The 21,316-nt window shown below is 35.6% G+C and overlaps 1 protein-coding gene across 1 annotated transcript in view; it reads left to right on the top strand.

The window, feature by feature from the left end:
- The first annotated feature begins 269 nt into the window (after positions 1–269).
- Positions 270–21,316, top strand: part of ACAN (aggrecan) — a 145,620-nt gene continuing 124,573 nt past the window's right edge. The window contains exon 1 of the mRNA XM_053717660.1: positions 270–624. The gene's annotated coding sequence lies outside the window, so the exon portion shown is untranslated. The remainder of the gene's footprint in view (positions 625–21,316) is intronic.

Below are 21,316 nucleotides of genomic sequence, written 5' to 3' on the forward strand. Positions count from 1 at the left end.
TTCAGGCATTCATTTTAATCTGCTCAATATATGTATAATATATATGGTGCCCTCTTCAACTGAAGCATTACAGTGCTTTCAATAACTGAGGGGTTATTTTATACATACCCATGCTAATTATGGGACACTCCAAGGTGGCAAAATCCTGCCCCCTCTGTTCTTAAACCCACCTACTTCTCCAACCCTTTGTCACCAATCTGTTACCCCTGGACTCCTGCCTACCTTTGCAGGAGGGTCCAGCACACTAGTAATCAGCATCAGCAGGCATTTCCAGGAGGTATCCAGGGAAGAGGCTGACAGGAGGAGTTTGGAAACCAGTGGCTGCTAAACTTGGTCTGACTGGGAAAAACATTTCTTTCCTTCACACTCACTTACAATATACTACAGCCCTTCTGCTTCTCCTGCTGCTGCCTCTGCCTGCAAGGAACCCGACACCGCTACCATTAAGGGGATTTTGCTTTCTACAGAAGGTGAAAGGCTGCAAAAACATCTGGAGGCTGTGAAGAAAGCAGAGTGCCAAGAAAATTTCCTTCAATCAAGAAGAAAAAAATAAATAAATAAAAGAAGTTTTCTACCAGGTGTATGGGACATAGATTATTGAAATACTGCACTGAACTGTTAAAGGTAATTTAAGCATTTTAAATACATTTACAGTATGCTTATATATGTATCTAAGTGCATGCAGATGTGTGTGTATATATATATATATTTATATACATATATATATTTATATATATATATATATTTATATATACATATATATATACATATTTATTTATATATATATATTTATATATATATATATATATATATATATATATATATATATATATATATATATATATACAGGGGTGGGAAAATATCACTATGGTTTACTAGCCAGGGGCTAAAAGCTACTAGCCCAGAGGGAAAAAGTTAGTAGTCCACTCAATATTAAAGATAGGGGGGAATCTAGTTTCTAAGTCATCCGGGACACTGGAAATTTCAAGCCCTTTATATATATATATACACACACACAAGACACACAGGCATTAGTGATGGGCCATTGATACAGGCAATACATCTGTGCTGCCAATAGTCATATAAACTGTTAAAAAAAATTCAATACAGTTTTGATACTTTTTTATGACATTTGATACTCCATATCCGACACAGTCAATAAATATATATTCTGAATTTTAATTGTAACAGTATATCATTTGTTGCTGTATAGACGCACACATAATAGATACAGTACTCTCAGTGTTTTATCAGTCCCCTATTTATTTCACATTATTTTCTGAAGATGGTGATATATATACACATTACACACACATTTATATAGCTACACACACACACACACATGTAAATGTATACCTGCACACACAAGTCTATAGGGGAAAGTCACTAGTCCAATCCATACTAAACTTTTTATTCAAATAATATATAGCTTTTAGTGACATAGCTGAAATCCAACTGAAACACAAGAAGACAAGCTGCCCCTCCATGTAAACCAGGTCTGTTGGCAACTCTGCTTGGTATGAAATGTGCACAACTTTTAAGAACACAGCTAAATGTGCAAGTTGAATTATTAGACTGAAATTGCATGCTGACTCCATATAATTATAATCCCTGTTCTGCTTGCCATTAAGGGTCACAGGGGAGCTTTTATATTGGTTTTCTCACTTTTTAAGTGATGAAAAGTTATCTTAATGATGCAGAGACCCTGGTTAATCTAAAAAGAGAGATTCACTCACTTTAGTAGAATTTTTCAGAGGTGATTATTTAATGTGATGTGGTAAAAAGTAACTAATTACAGAAATGATGAACACTGGCATACATTTAGTTCTATGCCATGCAATTGTACTGAATCGTACTAAACTTCTGCAAAATAATGACTGTACTTTTTATTTTATTTAGCATGACTTCATTTAGGGTTTGAATATCTGCTTATTCACCTTTTTAAATGTAACAAAAGCCATTAATTATGTCTAGTGTTCAAAAGGACTTTTAAAAAACATATTTATTGAAAATGTATTGCTTAGAATTCAATTTTATTGATAAAAGTGTTAAAAGTGTAATCATATTTTTTTCTGTTTAAACCCCACAATCCCTGTTTTGTGTATAAAAGTTTGTATAATATGAAAATGGTTCAGTAATTACAACCCACTTTATTTGAATACACATTAAAGGGACAATGTACAGTGTATTTTCCCTTTTTAATATTTTCCAAATTATCCATTTAACCTGCTGGGGTGTATTAAATTGTTTACTGGTTCCTTTATCTTTATTTTGTATTTAGAATTGCTATTTTTGCCTGTTGCATTCCCACCTATGCTGAAAATTTGAATACTTAAAGTAATAAGAAACCCAAAAGTTTTCTTCCTTGATTCAGATAGATAATACAATTTTAAACAACGTTAAATTCACTTATTTTATCAAATTTGCATCACTCTCTTGGTCTCCTTTGTTGAAGGAGCACTAATGGATTACTGGGAGCTAGCTGAATACATCAGGTGAGCCAATGACAAGGGGCATATATGTGCTTCCGACCACCAGTTACCAGCTAACCCCCAGTGGTTTATTGCTGCTCTTGAGCCTACTTTTTCAACAAAAGATAACAAAAACAAATTAAATAACAGAAATAAATTGGAAAGTTGCTTTATCTGAATAATTAAATAAACATGTGTTTCATATTCCTTTAAATAATGATTATAGAAAAACTATGCAAACAAAAATTTTAAAACAAATCAAGTTCTCAGCGGGGTGTGTGGTGGTACAGAGAAATACTAAAATTTTAATTTCCCATAGTTTTAAGCATTGTCTTCACTGTGTATACAGTGAGAGGTAAGATAAAGATGATTTTGTATAACTATAGAGAGATAAGAGAACATGGTTTGCTATCCCTGCAAGCTGAGCACATTTGATCGGGTTATAGATTAAATTAGCAGACAGCTATTTCATATACAAAAATAACCTAAATGAACAATTCCCTTTTCATTTTAAACTCTACAGTTGGTATAACAAGTCATTGTAAACATTTCAATTGAAAACAATATTAAAATACTCAGTGACTTAAAATAATCGATAAAAGTATAATGTGAACATTTTAATAGAATAAGGCATTTTTATCCACAAATTTTTTTTTAACTTGGCAGTTTGTGCTATTATGTATTCTAAATATATAAAATATATAGCCCATAGGATATAGTGACAGTATTACTATATTTTACATAAATAATATGGAGGGTGGGGAATGGAAAGTATAAAATTGCACAACTTGTATCATTGGCTGTATTGAAAATAAATCTGTACTGAAGCAAAATGTAATGTAGGAGGGCAGGAAACTGTATGCAGGGCAAAGCTGGTAACCAAGTTATGAACAGGCTGTCTGTCAAAGTTTCCATTCACTTCCCCTGAACCACTATTTAAGGTTTCCTATCATCTGAGGGTTCCAGCTAAACAGAACAGAGCAAAGACTGTGTATTGTGGGGGATTTAACATGGAAAAAGGGAGAAAAGTTATTTTAAGATGATATGAAAACAGAGTCAGAAAAACTAAATACATATTGAGGAATTACTTTACTATGCAACTCCTCCAAAAATAAACATTTGATCTTGTACATTTTAAGAGTGGCAGGTGATAAATGTGTCTAAAATGGCATGTTTTTTTTGTTTTGTTTCTTGGTTTTTTACTGGTCAACAAAAAAATAAAAACAGTTTTACAGTGGCCTCGCTTTTAGTTTGTAATTATATTCATTTTAATGTATCTTAATTAACTGAATTGACATTTATGAAAAAAGATTGAACAAGTATTTTTATAACCTTCCAATAATCACATTTTCTTTACAAATATCCCAGTGAGTTTGTCTATTAATGGAGAAACTACTGCAGAACAGTAACAGGCTATAATAATAAAAAAAATGTTTGAATCCATTTGTTTATGATAACATTTTACAAGAAATACACAGATAATACTTCTTGCACTAGAGTTTGATACGCATCATCATAAGCACTTATCTGCTTCACCCAGTGCCACAGCCGCAGCATATATATTACTGATTAAATATTTGGTTAGAAAAGGGGAGATAAATGACCTCACTCACTACAATGAAACCAAAAAAACTACATTCTGCTGAAAATCACAAAATGTAGTGTTTCCACGTGTATTATTAAAACATAATATCAAATTGATTATATGCTGTAACTGTTGCACAGCTGATGTTTTAAAAATCATCCCTAAGTGGTTTATTCATACCTGGCTTGGATTTGAATTAAGCCCTTCCCCTCTATTACGTTTTGCTGTGCTGAAGCAAAAGTTTGTGTGTTTTATTTTTGCCACCGCAAGATGACGCCAGCTCACTCCCCTCTCTTACTCCCCCCCATCCTCCTACCTACCAAACAAACCAGGCTCTGTGTCTCTGATGGTCAACTTCTCACCAACAACAAAAGCAGTCTTCATCCAATCTCTTGGACCACATGGAGTGTGCCAGCAAACGGCTACTGAGGGCTCATAGAGAAGCCAAGAAAAGTAAAAGCTTGTTTAAAAGTGAGAAAGGGCAAGAGAGAGACAGAGAAAATCACAGGCAGAAATGTGACCGTTAGAAAGAGGAAAAATAGATTCATTGCAGTAACGGAAACCTTACAAGTTTACTTTTAAGAAATCACTGACTATTTGTGAAAAGCTGAACAGCCTGTCTGTGTAGTAATGAGATTGGAGTATGTATGAGATTATTTTTTTTTGCTGCTTTTCAAAGGATCCACAGTATTTCATAGGGAAGATTTTTTTTTTTACCTTATGAATGTATGTATTTTGGTGATGAATCATCATTGCACAACCTCCTTCAGTCATATCTATTTTTTATTTAAACTGAAAAAGTTATGCTTTAGTCAAAGTGCATAAATTATTCATATTTGCATTTACCTACATTTTATATGCCTTGTACTATGAGCAATTGTAGGTGAAATATATTTATGCAAAGGCTTATTTAACCTGTTAATGCCATTAGGACGTTGTATTCCGTCCAAATTTTGCTGGGCTTTAGCGCCGAAGGATGGAATACAACGTCCTAACCGCGTGGCTTTCCTGAAACCACTGGCGCTTCCCTGATGGGATTGCGGTCTGGAGGGCGTGCCTAGCATCATAGGGACGCCCCCCTGACGCAATCCCATCATTGAAATCTCGTGATTATGTGCACAATCGCGAGATTTCAATTTGTTTACATCGGAACAGTTGTTTCGATGTAGACACGTTAACCCTGGCACAAAAGAGTTAAAGGACAGCTCAATGCAGTAGAATTGCATAATTAGCAAGTGTATGATAAAAAGACAATGAAATAACACCTACTCTGAATTTCAAATAAATAGTAGATTTTTTTTCTGACAAATTTATTTTTTCTCCCATTTTCCCGGCCCCCAGTATCATGTGACAGACATCAGCCAATCAAAGATTAGTATACATATACCTTGTGAGCTTGTGCACATGCTTAGTAGGATCTTGTTCCCCGCAAAGTGTGTCTATAAAAAGATTGTGCATTCCATTGTGATAATGGAAATAAATTGGAAAGTGTCTTAAAACAGCATTCTCTTTCTGAACCATAAAAGTTTATTTTGACTTTAGTGTCCCTTTAAAGGGACACGAAGCACATTTTTTTTTTCATGTTTCAGATAGAACATTCAATTTAAACTAATTTATTTCTATTTTAAAATGTTCTTTGCTCTATTGACAACTTTTTGTTGAAAAAAGCTTGGGAGCGTGCACGTGTCTTTAGCAGCAGTTTTTTCGATTTAGCAAACCTTCTCCTCCCCTACGACTGAAGGTTCTCACAAGAGATATCATCCAGGAATACCACTAGACGGAATCTGCAAGCCCGGAGGCAAGCCAACACTGGTTTGAGAAGCTTTGTAAAGCACCAGGGGCGGAGCTGTGTCCGAAAGGGAGACAGGTGAACTGCCAAAGTTGATCTGCCCACCAGGGACACCAGAACAGTTAAATAAGCATCCTTCAGGTCAAAATGAATTATCCAATCGTTTAGACGGAGGAGGTCTCTCAACACATAGATGCACTCCATTTTGAAGTGGTGGTATACTACAAAAAAGTTGATGACAGGACAAACCTGGAGGGGAGTTCTGGGAAACAAGCTCTATAGCTCCTTTTGAGAGGAGAGACAAGACTTCTTCTCTGATAAGGTTCTGTCCTTCTGCCGACAGGCATAAGGGATTGGGAAGGTGGGATTGGAAGGGGGGCAAATTAATTCTATGACAAACCCCTGAACGGTTTGGAGAACCCAGGGATCTGCAGACAGAGACAACCAATTTTGGAAAATATGGGCGAGTCTGCCCGCAAACAACAAGTGGGAAGAAGGATGGTAACTCACCTTGGTTGGTGTTAGGAAGGGCTGGAGGGATTTGTGTTGCCGATCGTCTGGGTCCTGCAGGTCTAGCTCTGAATGGAAACATGGCTCTGTTGTAATATCCAGGTAGGTATTGAGGTTCTTAGCATCCCAGTAGGTACTGAGGTTGATTGAGGTCCATGAATTGGCATTGGCTGAAATTTTGGCAGCCGGGCAGACGACCTCTGTATCTGCCAGCCCTGGTAAAAACCCATCTGGGTTGAAAAACTTTCCTGAGAGAGGCCTGGATTTTGTCAATCGAGGTAAAAGTTGAAACATAATGCCTCCTAATAGTAAGAAAAGGATCTCCAAATAACAGGCCTTTGGCTTGAGAATGTGCCTCTTCAGTAGCTAGCACAGCTAATTTGGGTTCAATGCGTAGCTCTATGTCTTCCACTGGAGATAGCCGCATTGGCGTTACCCAGTAAATAAAAGGGTCTAAAAGCCCAATCTCTGACCATGGAAGGATCCAAAGAGGAGCCGGAAAGATGAGCCTTGTCGGCAAGAAGAAGAATTTGAGCCAAAGGGCCAGAAATGTCTAGCAGTTTATCCTGCGCCCCTCGAAGGGATCTCTCCAGCCACTTCCTTGGATCCTTAACTTTCCTAGTCAGAAATGTTACCAGCTTAGGGTCAAATTCAGGGGTGGTAGATTCTCTGCCTAGGAGCAAAGATCTATGACATTCCACTCTGAGGAGAGCTCTGTCTTCCTGATCTAAGGGTTGGGGAAGACGTCTCTGAAGGAACCTAGACAGATGAGGAGGGAGAGACCACTCAGAAGAGCGAGGGTGTCTGATATGTTTGGGATTAAAAATGGGATACCCAGGGGGTCCAGAAGATCCCCATCCGCATCTTCATCTGTATGAGTCCTCCCAGAGGGGCCCTGAGGATGAGCAATAGTGGGATCTCTATCAGAGGGACTGCCCAAATCCTAATTTAGTTCCGGGCAGAAATCCCTCTGATCCAGATCCCTCAGATCAAAAATTTGTCCAGACATCCCTGATTAATATCCTCAGGGTTAAGGATTCTTTCACCCCGATTTACCTCCATGGGTGAGGTTCTAACGCCCCTATTGGTTTTGCCCGGGGGCAGAGCTTTCAATTTACGTGCTGGTTCTTTCCCTTTTTTAGAGGGAGAATAGTCTGGAAACGCCACCGTCTTTTACAGGCTTGAGGGCAATCTTCCTCTGAATCAGAGGAAAGGGTGGAATCCACACAAGTTTTTTTCTATAATGGATTCTTTAGGCAGAAGTGGAGATTTGTTCCCTCTGCGCCAAGGCTTGTTGCACCATAAGGTTAAAAAGATCTATGACTTCTTCTTTGGTGAAAGAGGTCTTATTTGTGGACTCCATATTAAACCTGCAATTGCAGAAAAGGTAAAAACTGATATGTTAACAGTTAATATGGAAAAAATAATAAAATAAAAAAGTATGCTAGATAGCATGATAAAATATCATGCACCAAAACATAAAGAAAATAATTTTATTAAAAAATAAATTATATGTAAAATAAATGATATGTCAGAATAAATCATACAGATTCAAACTGACTAATAGACATGCCACTAATATGAGATGATAAAATAATATGCACCTGCTTTAAAACTTTATTTAACTAGACCAGACTGATAAAAAGTGTTTAAAACCTATCAATAACTCTTGTTATTCAAATATAGTCACTCAGTGACACTAACTAAATACTTTTCCTTTAACTAGATTGCTAAATCAACGCAGTGCGTGCATTATGCTGTTATAATTCCACAGCCTGATGCATGTCTACCGAAGGAGATACAGGAATGGTTTTAGAATGACACGTGAACAGGCCCGTAAGGGTGCCCGCGATCGTCAGCAGGAGAGGGCCGCAACGGCCTAGAGTGATGCCTGCTGACAATGTTGGGTAGTAAGAGCTGTAGAAGACTAAAAGGCGGCGAGGGAGGTAAGAAGGGAAACAGAGTCCCAAGAGACCCGTGCGGCTGCAGCGCTCAAGAATATGTCCGCTACCGTCGCATGCACTATACCACCAACAAAAAACTGTGATAAACTTAATATACTTCGAAGAAAGGATACATTTCTTTTTGAGGGAAATAAATCTTCCAACAAGCAAAAAATACAATGATAATAATCTAGTTAGATATTATTAGTAAAATTGATAAGGAAAAAACTATTTATATACGAAATATATACAGTATACAAATTAATGTTCAAACACAATAAGGGAAGATTACATCACCTGCTGACTGGAAGGCAGCAAAGAAAAGAGGAAGCTATTTCCTGTTGCTGTTGGAGTATATTATCTGCTCGTTGCTGATTGGTTGTTTTTTGTTTCTATGTTACTGGTTCTTTGCTGCTGTTTTGGAAGTCAGTAAAGATTTATGCATCTTCCGACCGGGGAGATTGACAGCTCCTGCTTGGGCGTGTCTCACTGTGTGCACAGGGGTCGGGATTGGACACGAACGCAAAATAGCGCTTGTGTGCAATGTTAAATTCCGGCAGCGGATTGCTGCCCGCCAGAGGAGAGCCCTATATGCAGCACTATTTCCTGTCATGTAGAGCTCCACACACCTACCTAGGTATCTCATCAACAAAGAATACCATGGGAATTAAGCCAATTTGATCATAGAAGTAAACAGAACTTTTTTTAAAATTGTATGCGCTGTCTGAATCGCAACAGAAAATGTTTGGGTTTTATATCCCTTTAACTGTAGTAAAAAATACTGTAATATAAAATTTACACGTAAAAATATACATGGAAACCATTCTATTTTAGTGAATCTGTCATTTTAAGATATTTACTTCTATCAAAGTTATTTATTTCTCTTAGTGCTATGAAGGATAAAAAAAAGAGCATCAATGCCCTGCTGGGAACTAGTGATTGGGGGCTAGGGCATATGCTTCTTGTTGTTGGCTCACCAGAAGTGTTCTCCTAGGTCCCAATAGTTAAAGGGACACTGTACCCCAAAAAATTATTTTGTGATTCAGATAGAGCATGCAATTTTAAGCAACTTTCATATTTACTCCTATTATCAAATGTTCTTTATTATCTTGGTATCTTTATTTGAAATGCAAGAATGTAAGTTTAGATGCCGGCCCATTTTTGGTGAACAACCTAGGTTGTCCTTGCTGATTGGTGGATAAATTCATCCACCAATCAAAAACTGCTGTCCAGAGTGCTGAACCAAGAAAAAAGCTTAGCTGCCTTCTTTTTCATATAAAGATAGCAAGAGAACGACGAAAAATTGATAATAGGAGTAAATTAGAAAGTTGCTTAAAATTGCATGCTCTATCTGAATCACAAAAGAAAATTTTTGGGTACAGTGTCCCTTTAATTGTTGCTCTGGAGCTGTTTTTATGTGTTTAAGTTCTAGTTATCTGCAAGCAACAATTCAATAATAAAATGTAACAAATAAGAGTATTTTCCTTTTGCACTTTTATGTCTCTTTAATTAGGCTTCAACAGTAATAGTAATATTAATTGTTACAAAAATACAACTTATTTTAGACATGCAAGATTTTCAAGTATTTAGTATGATGTTAAAGAAACAGATCAAAATGAAAATGTGCATAGGTGCATTTCAATTTTAAATAGAAGCATTTTTGCAGTATACTTCTATTAACAACAATGCTTCTAGTAACCGTTATTACTGCTTTTCATACGCACATAAGCTGTAAAGGGAATGTGCACAATTATTCAAGCTTAGAGAGCTGGGGATGGTGTGTCATATAAGTAGAGTTGCCATTTGCCACTTTAAGGGAGGATACTGATGAGAAATACATTATGCCAGGGGCTGTTTAAAAATATACTTTGAATAATATTTAGTTATAAAAACCCTGACATATGTGTCTTTAAAGAGGCAATATGGCACCCTACATATAAACCACTGCTGACTCACTGAGAAGGTGCGGTGTTTGAATACTGGTGCACGGGCCCTCACAGTATATGTATGCCACTAAAAGACAATAATAACTTATATGCTGAGAGGGCCTGTGCACCCCAATACAAACACTGCACCTTCTGAGATGCTGCTGACAAAGAGTAATAACTTTTACTAGAATCATTTTTGCTAATGGAAATATATTGAAAAAAAGTATCTATTTGAAATTGAGATGTATCCATGCACATCTCAATTTTGACCTTTCTATCCCTTTAAGTTGATTGATTTTTTGGATCTGATTGCACTCTTCTTCTTTAGTTTAGAGGTAACGCCACTGATGTTTATATGCTAATAATTATTTTCTGGTAAATTCACTAGAATCAGAGTACCTTTTCACTTGAATCCAGCACCTTTTTTGAAACAATTAGAGCAGAAGTGACATTTTATTTTGGATTGATATAGACAGGTTTTTAAAAATATTTTTACACTTTTGGATCGAGGTATTATTAATGGGTTGCACACAAAATTGGTATACATTTCTGCCTTTGACTGAATCAACAGATAAATGTTAATGGGTAGGTGACACGTTCTTGAGGAACATACTGTCAGCGTACTGAGCTGGGGTATAACTGGGAAGGCCATATGGCTTTCTCTCAAAGATTGCCAAACAATCTCTATCAAGTTATAACATAAATGAAGAACCCACCTCTTTCAAATGAGTACTATTGTGTCATCCAATTGCCAGGTGGGAAATACTGCACTGGTCCAATTTGGAGGGCAAAATCTGTCCTTTTTATGAAATTTTATAGAGTATATGTATGAAGATGATTTTCTTTATACTTATTTTTTTGCATAAAAGTAAAAGATGAGCCAAACTGACATGGTGGCATATCTTTACATTTTCAGTTACCATTTTTATGTTGCAACATAAGTGAAGAATCATAAATGAGGTGTTTTGGACAGGGGTCAAGTCCTACAAAAAAAAGTGTGGGAACTCACCAATACTTCTACCCCCTCACAATTAATATTGTTTTATACACACACACACACACAATGTATTTATATGTATTTAATTTATACACTCTGGTTAATGAAAGCAAATTAAAACCAATGATGGGCTGAATGGTTGACTTTGGGCCTGAGGATGGACACCCATGGTTATATTTTTCCATGGCAGGGATGACATTTTTATTTGTAATTTAGGATTCAACTGATACCGAAAACTGAGAAGCCAGACACACACTTTTTAGAACACATGAAGGGACATTTGTATATTGATGATGTTGAATAGTAACATTTTAGGAGATTTTACTCCCTGGCCCCCAGAATATGTAAGGCTATGTAATATAAACATCTGATATCATTATCTTGTGTGTGATCTCACTCTGCATTAAGAAACATTGATAATGTGATTTAAAGTAAAATTATGGTCACAATATGTCTGAGTGTTATTTTCTTTTTCCATTAACAAGAATGCCAAGTAAATGTGAAGCAAAACAGGTCACCCTGTACTTTGGGATGAAACTGGTAAGGTTGAATCTGCAGCAAATAGATTATTTTGCACAGGTCAGCATTCTGCAGAAAACCTTGCCTGCTGACCATAAATTGATAGACATACAGACTCCAACATAGATAAACAGACTGCACACACTATTGGTGTATAAAATAAAGTAATTGGGCGTATCCTACTACAAGATGTTCCATGAACAGCTTTAATTGTAAAGATTATTTTCTTTGTGTGTACACATGTATTTCCAATACAAACCTCATCTCTGGAAGAACTAAAATGAATTCCAGAGAGAAAGCAGGAAGCTGGAAGAACATGACTCTTGAGCACATTTTGTTTTTGGTGAAACACTGAACTTTTTTTAAAACAACTTTAAAATAACTAAACTAGACACACATGAACGCCTCCTGTTGCTTAATGTCAAGATCCAGAGTGTAGATAGCTTGTCTTTAGCTCACATGGTGCATAGCCAGCTTAACTTCAGTTCCTCACACCCTCCTTCCTTTTCAGGGTGGGCTGAGACCTCCGTGTCTGACAGCAACTCCAGACTCCTCCTATTTCTGCTGACGGGAGGCAAATAACCCCAGAGTAAGCCATACAGAAATATAAGCACCTTGTGTTCCCCACAGTGCAGGGTGATCACACAGCAGGACCGCTTACATGCTTGCATATTTTAGGAAGTGTTACTGCCCATTACTTTAGGATATTACTATCCCTCTAACCAGACTGTGCTCCAGCTCCTCCCACCAACAGCAGCAGTGTTTACTGAAGTGTTTCTGTTCTCTGTCCAGGGGGAACTTAGTTCCTCCTGCAAAAATAGTGCAGGAACTCTGTTCCCATGCGTTCCCGCTCGATTTGATACTTGGTTTTGGAAAGGTAAATTAATGTTGTTAGTTCAGAATCAGAAAGAATGTGTAACAAAAACAGAGAAAACAACATCATACGATAAGTGTGGGTGACTCACAGAACAATATGTGAAATCAGTCTTTAAATTCAATGCATTCGTCAGCACAGGGATGTAAAATGGTGAAAGTAATTTGTTTTCTTATTGGCCTGTAGAAGAGGTCATTTTAAAATGTACTGTAGTTTTTGAAAGATTATTTTTTCTTGCTGAATAAGAAAATTTCTTTTTTTTATGTTTGGAAGTTATGTTACTGTCCAGCATATCGGTGTTAGTTTTCTTTTTTTTTTTTAAATAAATGTTTTATTGAGGTATTTGCATAAAATATATATAAAACACAATACACCTTTTTGTCAACAGAACAGGATACAAACATAAGTAACCAAAACATTTCGACATCTGTATAAAACGTTGACTAAAGGCTAATGGGACCTCTTTTTTTTTCAATAATATATCATATATAGCTGACCAGTTAGAAACATAGTTTTAATCCCCATGAATCAAAAGTATAGAAGTTAGAAGATATCTGATGGTCAGGAGTCTAGCTCCTTAGAAACTTCAAAAGGAGCGTGAAAACGCATGTAGACAAGGGGGAAGAGGATATTCAGCGGGTAAGCACCGCTATCTTATAGTAGGGAAAGGGCAGAGGGCGGAGCCATATGTATATAACAAAATTTTAGGAGACTTGGAGGGGGCTTTTAGTCCTGTCAATGAAGGGGATTAAATGGACCATGGAGCTGGATTAATTATCTACACATTGTTAGCTATTCACACACATAGTGGGGGTATATATGAAGGCTAAATGACCAATCGATAAGCAGATAATACATGTTACACAAATTTCTTAATTTAAATGAGATAGAAGGCTCTGGCAATATGGATGTTTTATAAATATAGGGAGGTGAAGTGCGGAGTAGGCCAGGGGGCTATGATAGCATATGTTAGGATTAAGTACTAAGAGTATGCCAAAAAGTGAAATCATATCTAAACTAGCAAGGGAAGGGGAGTCATTTACAATGTAGGGCAGGACTATCTATTGAGGTAGATTCTTACGCAGAGGATTTAAAAAAAGAGAAATACCTTGGGAACTCATATATTATATCAGAACATAAAATATTAACTAAACTGAATCATTATTTATAGTGGGCAAATAAATTACATTAGAACAATAGAGGTTAACACCAAGGCCAGCACATGCAACCTAGAGAGCTTTTGAACCCAACAGAGATAGATTAATGCTATATTTTCTAAGTTCTAAAATATATAATGGAAACACTTACACTAGGAAAAGCTCAGGCATTAACAAATAGTGAACTAGTACATAAAACACAATAGGGTGGGAGATTCCCTGACCTATTTTTACTAGGTTATGCTAACAATCTAACTGAACCCTTCTAGAAAGAAGTGCTTCACTATATCATTGGAATATCTGAGCCTGTCGTGTAGAGAGTTTTTCTTCAGTTATTTAGTTCTGCTATAGCTCCTAAGAACACAGCCATGTATCATGTAGTAGATTGTGGCACAGTATGTTTCCTAAAGCTGCATAACCCAGCACTCATAGAAACTTATTAGCATCTACATTGGTTGCCCTAACTCCATATTACAGTCTACTTGTAGATAGCTATGTAGAAGATTGAATATAGGCAAAGTCAATAATACTGACAGGGTGAGCCCAAAACAGCAACCATTAGGCATTTAAAAATATCTAAACCTAAAAATTAGAATGTATGGTTCTTGTGGGTGAAGAGCTAGTACGGGTACATGTGAAGACATAATTGAAGTTATATCCTCCAAATAAGATAAGATAGCGCCAGCGTGGGCTGTCTAAATTATGAACCAGCAATACTGTATAGACATGGGCCTCAAGACATTAGCAAGTTAAGAGATAAACATCATTGATGCAATTGCAGATAAGTATTTAACTAGAGAATAAACACATAAAATCTAATAGCATTAGGTATATTAGGAGTAAGCGTTCCTGCAGACCACTATATCCAGTATAAGAGCACATCTAAAATGTTCTGAAATCACAGTATACATAAGGAGCTAAATAAGTGTCTTGTAACATTATAAAACATAACTGATATTATGATTAAACAGAGAGGTAGGATATAATACTATTGGAGGAAAAAGGAGATAAACTGTCTCCTATATATAAGTAGACACTAAACATTTATAAGTAGAATGTGGCAGCGTATCAGAGACCACAGTGTACATGATAACCTGAGTAGGAATGTGACAACATTATAAGGTGTAGATTGCATTGATACTGAACAACTAGAGAGTATATAAACCTGTTTAGAAGAGAAAATATCAAACTGCCTCTTATATATAGGCACCGTAGATATGGTTCAGAAAACTAACATAACACAAATGAGCATATATATTATAGCATATCTGTAGAGTAATTATCCACCATTGTGTGTGCACATTATGACTTCAAGCCTAAGAGCTATCATAAATATGTGTCCTTTAGGAGAGTGGGAGGCCTAGGACAACTGCTTATTGGTGAAAAGAGTAAAAGGCCAATTCTGGGTTTACTACGTAATGAGAGAGTGTTCTCCGCTTATGGATTTAAAGCGTCAGTGAGCTAACATACTTAGCATGTTGAAAACTAGGTTAATAACGCCACTAAAGTCTCAAAGATGGTGGAGTCAAGCACAGGGGGGTAGTAAAACTTTAGCATGCGTCCTGTTAATATAATGTTCCCATTCTATCCCACTCCAGACCGGTGGTATACTGTTGGAGGAATAAGTTTCAAGTAACTGCTGAACTACCCAATCCCACGTCTATAACAGGCTGTGGAGTTCTGCACCAGCTTAGTAAATGGCACAAATTGAGCTAGATGACTGTTCTTGAGAGCCGCTGTGTAGCTGGACACAGAGTCCAAAAGGGCAATGTGGAGGCTTAAGCCTAAAGGTGTATCCCAGCTTCTAGGGGATTTTGAGGGTGGCACTACTGCAGGCTCTTTCGTTTGAGTTGCTCCCCGTATCTCCCATTCAGCAAGCAGGTCATTTAAGGTAAGATTGCAACGGGTCACCGAGGAGCGAGTTGCATCTCTCTGTATGTACTCACAGTCTGTGGGTGAATCTGCAAAGCGTCCGGATGGAAGGCCTTCTGTGAGCACTGAACCCGTAGGCTGCGGTGTGTCGTCCGACTCCTGCTCTCTTTGTGGTGTGGGCTTAGCGGCCATTTCACCCGTTGGATCTAATATCACGGCTCCGGTGCTGCTATCATAGGGAATTGTGACAGGGACCGTGCCAGAGGTGGATGCCGTACCGGTATGCAGAGCATCCACCAGATCCGCCTGGTATTCGTCCAGCCGATCAAATAGCGCTCTCAGGAGAGAGATCTCCAACTCCATGGTTTGAGGGTTCACTTGTAGCTGGCACTGATTGCACAGTATAGGTGTCGCCACTGTTGTAGAATTCGATGCGGATGCCAGAAGTGATATACAGCTCAAAGTCAAGCCAAGATGGTGATTCGCACCATATGAGTGCGATCTTAAAGTGGTGTTAATGACCCTCTTAGTTGTCAAATGTTGATAAGAATGATAAGAATGAATGCTTTTTACATTTTTTTAAATGTCACTTTGAATTTGAATGTTCAGAATTAGATTGAATGTCAACATTCGAAATTTCCAATGTAACATTCGATTTAACAAGTACAATTCAGAAATTCAATAGTTCATATGGTAGGGAATTTAGTAAATTGATGCAAAATAGATATAATATATATCAATTTGAATGTTTCTATTTTGAATATTGTATAAATCTAATATTTCATTTAAAGAAAGCATTAAAATACTATTACACATATATAAATTTTAGTTTTTAAATTTGAGTATTGTATTATTTGAATATTACATTTAAAGAAAGCATTAGAAATAATATTATAAATATATAAATTTAAATTTTTTGAATTTGAATATTGCATTTAAAGAAATCATTAGAAATAGAATTACAAATATATAAATTTAAATTTTTTAATTCGAGTATTGCATTATTTGAATATTACATTTAAAGAAAGCATTAGAAATAATATTATAAATATATAAATTTAAATTTTTTGAATATGAATATTGCTTAATTGGAATCGAACATTACATTTAAAGAAAGCGTTAGGAATACTATTACATTAAACAAGTGTTAGAATGTTGTACAAACATTCAAAATTTGAAACGAACGAATGTGTTAAAATTCAGTTCATTTTTAGAATGTTGCGAAACATTCGCCCATACCTAATGCTAAATCACTTGAAAGTGATGAAGTATTACTATAAAAAGTTGACAAGAACATAAAACAGGACCTTCTCTATGTAAAAAAGGAAGACATTTTATTTCAAAACTTCTTACAATAGTAAACGCTCTTCTGAACAGTTATGCTTCAGCTACTGTCAGCTGCATGTTAAAATAGAAAAAAGGCAATTAGCTTTATTCACACTTTGCTTTACTGTGGTCTCATGAGATTTTTCTAAAATCTTGTGAGATTTCATAATAAACTTCCTTAAACTGAGGAAGGAAATAACATGATTGTGTCTGCACATGCCAAATGCATGCTCCCTTGCAAGTCCTGGGACTGGCATCCTGATTGGCAGCTATCTTAAATTTTCTTTACAATGGGATGTGGCAACTGAGAACAATTTGAGGTTAAATATTTTCCTTTTTTACATAGAGATGTTCAGGGGATATTTTCTAGTCAGCATTTTACAACTATGCTGCATCACTTTCAATTCTTCCATGTTTGGCCATCATGTTCCTTTAAATAATCCATCTCTAATACTGAGTTTAGGAAAAAATCATCTTAGTATGATTTTGTAATGTATTTAATTAATTGTATATTTTGTTACATGCATTATTCGAGCAAAACTTTATCTATTAAAAGAAAGACTCTGCAAACATAGTCACCTTTTAAAAAATATGTCCAACAACATAATTCCTTTTAAGGCATTAAATATTTTTTAAACCAGGAGAGGAAACAGGATAAAATATTTAAGTTGCAGATAAGTTACATGGATCCTTACCTTGAGTACAAAACAAATTGCACATTTTAGGCTATTAGTGTAATGTGAGACTTTTGTGGATTATTAATTATGTTCCATTAATACATTCCTATTGTCTTATTTAAGATTAATTTTAGCATATATAGATATAGTTTGATAGAAAAAACGTGGTAACAAGTTAATCATTGATTGTAGATGCAGTCTAGTACCAATTATGGACATTGTCATTGCTTGGTATCAACAAAACTTAAAGAAATATAAAAGTTAAAAAAGAAAATGCTCTGTGTTAGCTTGCATTTAACTATGTGTTTAACCCTGTAAATGGGTTAGACATACAATTTTATATCTACTTCAGAGCAGCAATGGACTAATGGGAATGAGCTGTGAACATCTAGTAAACCAATGACAAGAGGATTGTGTGTTTAGCCACTGATCTCCAAGTTGCTCTCAGTTGTGCATTGCAGCTCCTGAGCCAACTAAGGTTTGCTCTTCACAAAGGATACCAAAAGAATGAAGTACATTTGAAAATAGAAGTAAATTAATTAACATTGAATGCTCTATCTGAACCATAAAAGTTTAGTTTTGACTTGCACATCCTCTTTAACACAAGATTATTTTCTTGTTTAGGGTTTATAATTAATATATATGTCCTTAGTTAGTAAGTAATGAGTCAATAAAAAGTACATATATCTGTAATACGTTTTTATATCAAGAAATGTTTCCTCTTTCTTTTTACATTTTGGTAAACATTCGTTTAGGCCATGGTGCAGAAAAAAACTATACTGTTGTTAAATAAGCAATAAGCATTTTTTTAATATATTTTTTAATCTGTCCTGACCCATCTAGAAATGACTATATGCACAATTATATTATATATCAACTGTAAATGTATTTATCATACAATAAAGATATTAATTTCTCTTTGTGTTCTAGAAGTTGGTACAGATAATAATTCTGCCTTTTTTTTGTTGCTCTGGTTATTATGCATTGTTATAATATTTTTTGTTAATATGATTACATTTTTTAACATCACTTATAATAATATCATTAGTTAAACGGACACTAAACCCACATTTTTTTTCTTTAATGATTCAGATAGAGTATGCAATTTTAAGCAACTTTCTAATTTACTCCTATTATCAATTTTTCTTAATTCTCTTGTTATTTTTATTTAAAAAGCAAGAATGTAAACCTTAAGAGCAGGCCCATTTTTGGATGAGAACCTGGGTTATGCTTGCTTATTGGTTTGCTAAAGGTAGACACCAATAAGCAAGCTCTATCCAGGGAACTGAACCTAAAATGGGCTGGCTCCTAAGCTTTAAATTCCTGCTTTTTAAATAAAGATAGCAAGAGAATGAAGAAAAATGTATACAGTAGCAGGAGTAAATTAGAAAGTTGCTTAAAATTGTCTACTCTATCTTAATCATTAAAGAAAAAAAAAATGTGTTTAGTGTCCCTTTAAGCTTTTTCATAACTCCAGTTGGCAGACTTTCAACAAATTCTATTAGACAATACAAATGGCAAGATTACAATGCTAGCACAGGACATGATAAGCAGTATCGCTGGGCCGTGCTTATATTAATGTGCAACTTGATATTACAAGTTCATGGTAAATCAGATTTACCCGAGAAGGTTTAGCGCAGCCGTCATTGTTCTAACGCATCCATTCCTTTCGATGGATAATGCAACCACACTAAATAACACTGATATTACAAGTTGAAAACTACGGGTTGCACTCAAGAGAAAGCCTGAAATAAAGAGTAGGGGTTAAAAATTCACATCTAAAATATGGGAGGCAATCAAAACCCCTAAACTAAAAATCCCTAATACCATAAGACAGAATCTTGAAATCCCATAAGATCATAATTCCTAATGTCTAAAAATGCAGAAAAAACTAAATCCCTAAATTATAAAATCCCGAAAATCAAAAACCCAAAAACTTAAAAATCTCTGATGTGCTGTGATGTCCCCATCTTCACTATCCTTTTTCCTCCGCCTGGGGGTTCAAGCAAAGCCCCCCTTGTAAACCTCATTCCCCAAGGTTCACTTAGGGTGGATGCCAGAGGATCGGTGGGGCAACCCCTTGAAGATACATTAAAAAGGTAATCTTGTGGGAGTGTTTCGGGATTCTGGTTTTCAGTATTTTAAAAGTTAGTGATTTTATTTTTTGGGGATTTTAATATTCGGGATTATGTTGTGTCTACAATTTTAAGTTTCTGTATTTAGAACTTTGGGATTGCGGCATTCTGTCTTGTGTACTTCTGTCTTTTGATTCACACCCCTAAACATTAAAATAAAGTATTACACTTGCTTCACTTTAACTCTCTATTACAACTGCACAATTTAGGATACAGAGGTTGCTGTTGCCGAAAAAATTTAAAGGGACATAAAACTTTTTTTAGATGGTATTATAAAATGATAAATCATAAATGCAAAAAAACTCTGCAATATACTTTCATTATTTATTTTGTCCCCTTTTTTCTGTAATTCCATTCTGAAATTGTGAGCTTTTCAGTTCCTGTTAGAAATGGAAGTGCAGTACACTGTTATATTCCACACAGCCATTGGCTGCACACTCTATTGACCTTTTTTTTAACACTCTCTAACTGGCCACAACAGATAAGGTAACCTAAGTTACAACATGGCAGCTCCCATTGTTTTATAGATGCTGAAATCTTTAAAAAAATACAACTACATGTTATTCTCAGCATTTATTTAGGGCCAGATTTTTTGTGAAAGCGATATTTGTGCTCCACTGAGTAATACCAGAGCATGCTAATGTCACGAGAGCACACTTTCATAGGCTCCATAGATGTCGACTCATCGGCGGCACAGAACCTAAGCGCAGCGAAGGGGGTAAGTAGCACAGCGATAGCAGCATTATTAAATATATATGTATATGATTATATACATATAGTTATGTTAATATGTGTATATAAACATATAAACACATAAATGTATATTTATATAAGCATATACATATATATTTACAGGAAACACACAGTTTCCATAGGCCAACTTAACCCTCAAAATACTGCAGAGTGCAGTTATTTTATTAAAAAATAAAAATGCTACAATTTTTATTTTTTAATAAAATACACTACACTGTATTTTGGGGGCATTTGGGGCACATTATTAAAATTAACCAGATATCTGATCTCTGGTTAATTATATAAGCGCTTATTGCTACCGTTTTTATTATAAGTCAAAGGTTTTGTTATTTTTATTAAGACTCACATGTTACAACTGAGCACATAGTTCAGCTATATAGTATGTATCACAAACGTGTCAGATTTTAGTATTTTGGTGTTGCCTTTTTATAATTGATTTCAATTCATCATAAAATTTGATTTTCGCATTGTTCAAATTGCATTTTTAAAGTAAACCAACCTGTCACAATGTTTTACTCCCACATTGCTTGCATATATTTTGTTAATGTGTAGGTCAGAGACAACCCATTTGAAAGTCCTTTAAAAGGAATAAAAAAACTATTTTAAATTGTTTACCCAATTCCAATGTAAGAAAAGCCAAAGTTTCACATTTATTTCATATTCAAACCATCATACTTCTAGTTGGCTTGAATGCCCTTGAAAAGGAAGCCAATTTACAACCATGTTTAAGAATTTGCGCCAATTTTTTTTTGGTTATTGTGCTTTCTAAAAGTGCTATTT

Source organism: Bombina bombina, chromosome 6 (assembly GCF_027579735.1).
Source record: "Bombina bombina isolate aBomBom1 chromosome 6, aBomBom1.pri, whole genome shotgun sequence".
Lineage (NCBI taxonomy): Eukaryota > Metazoa > Chordata > Amphibia > Anura > Bombinatoridae > Bombina > Bombina bombina.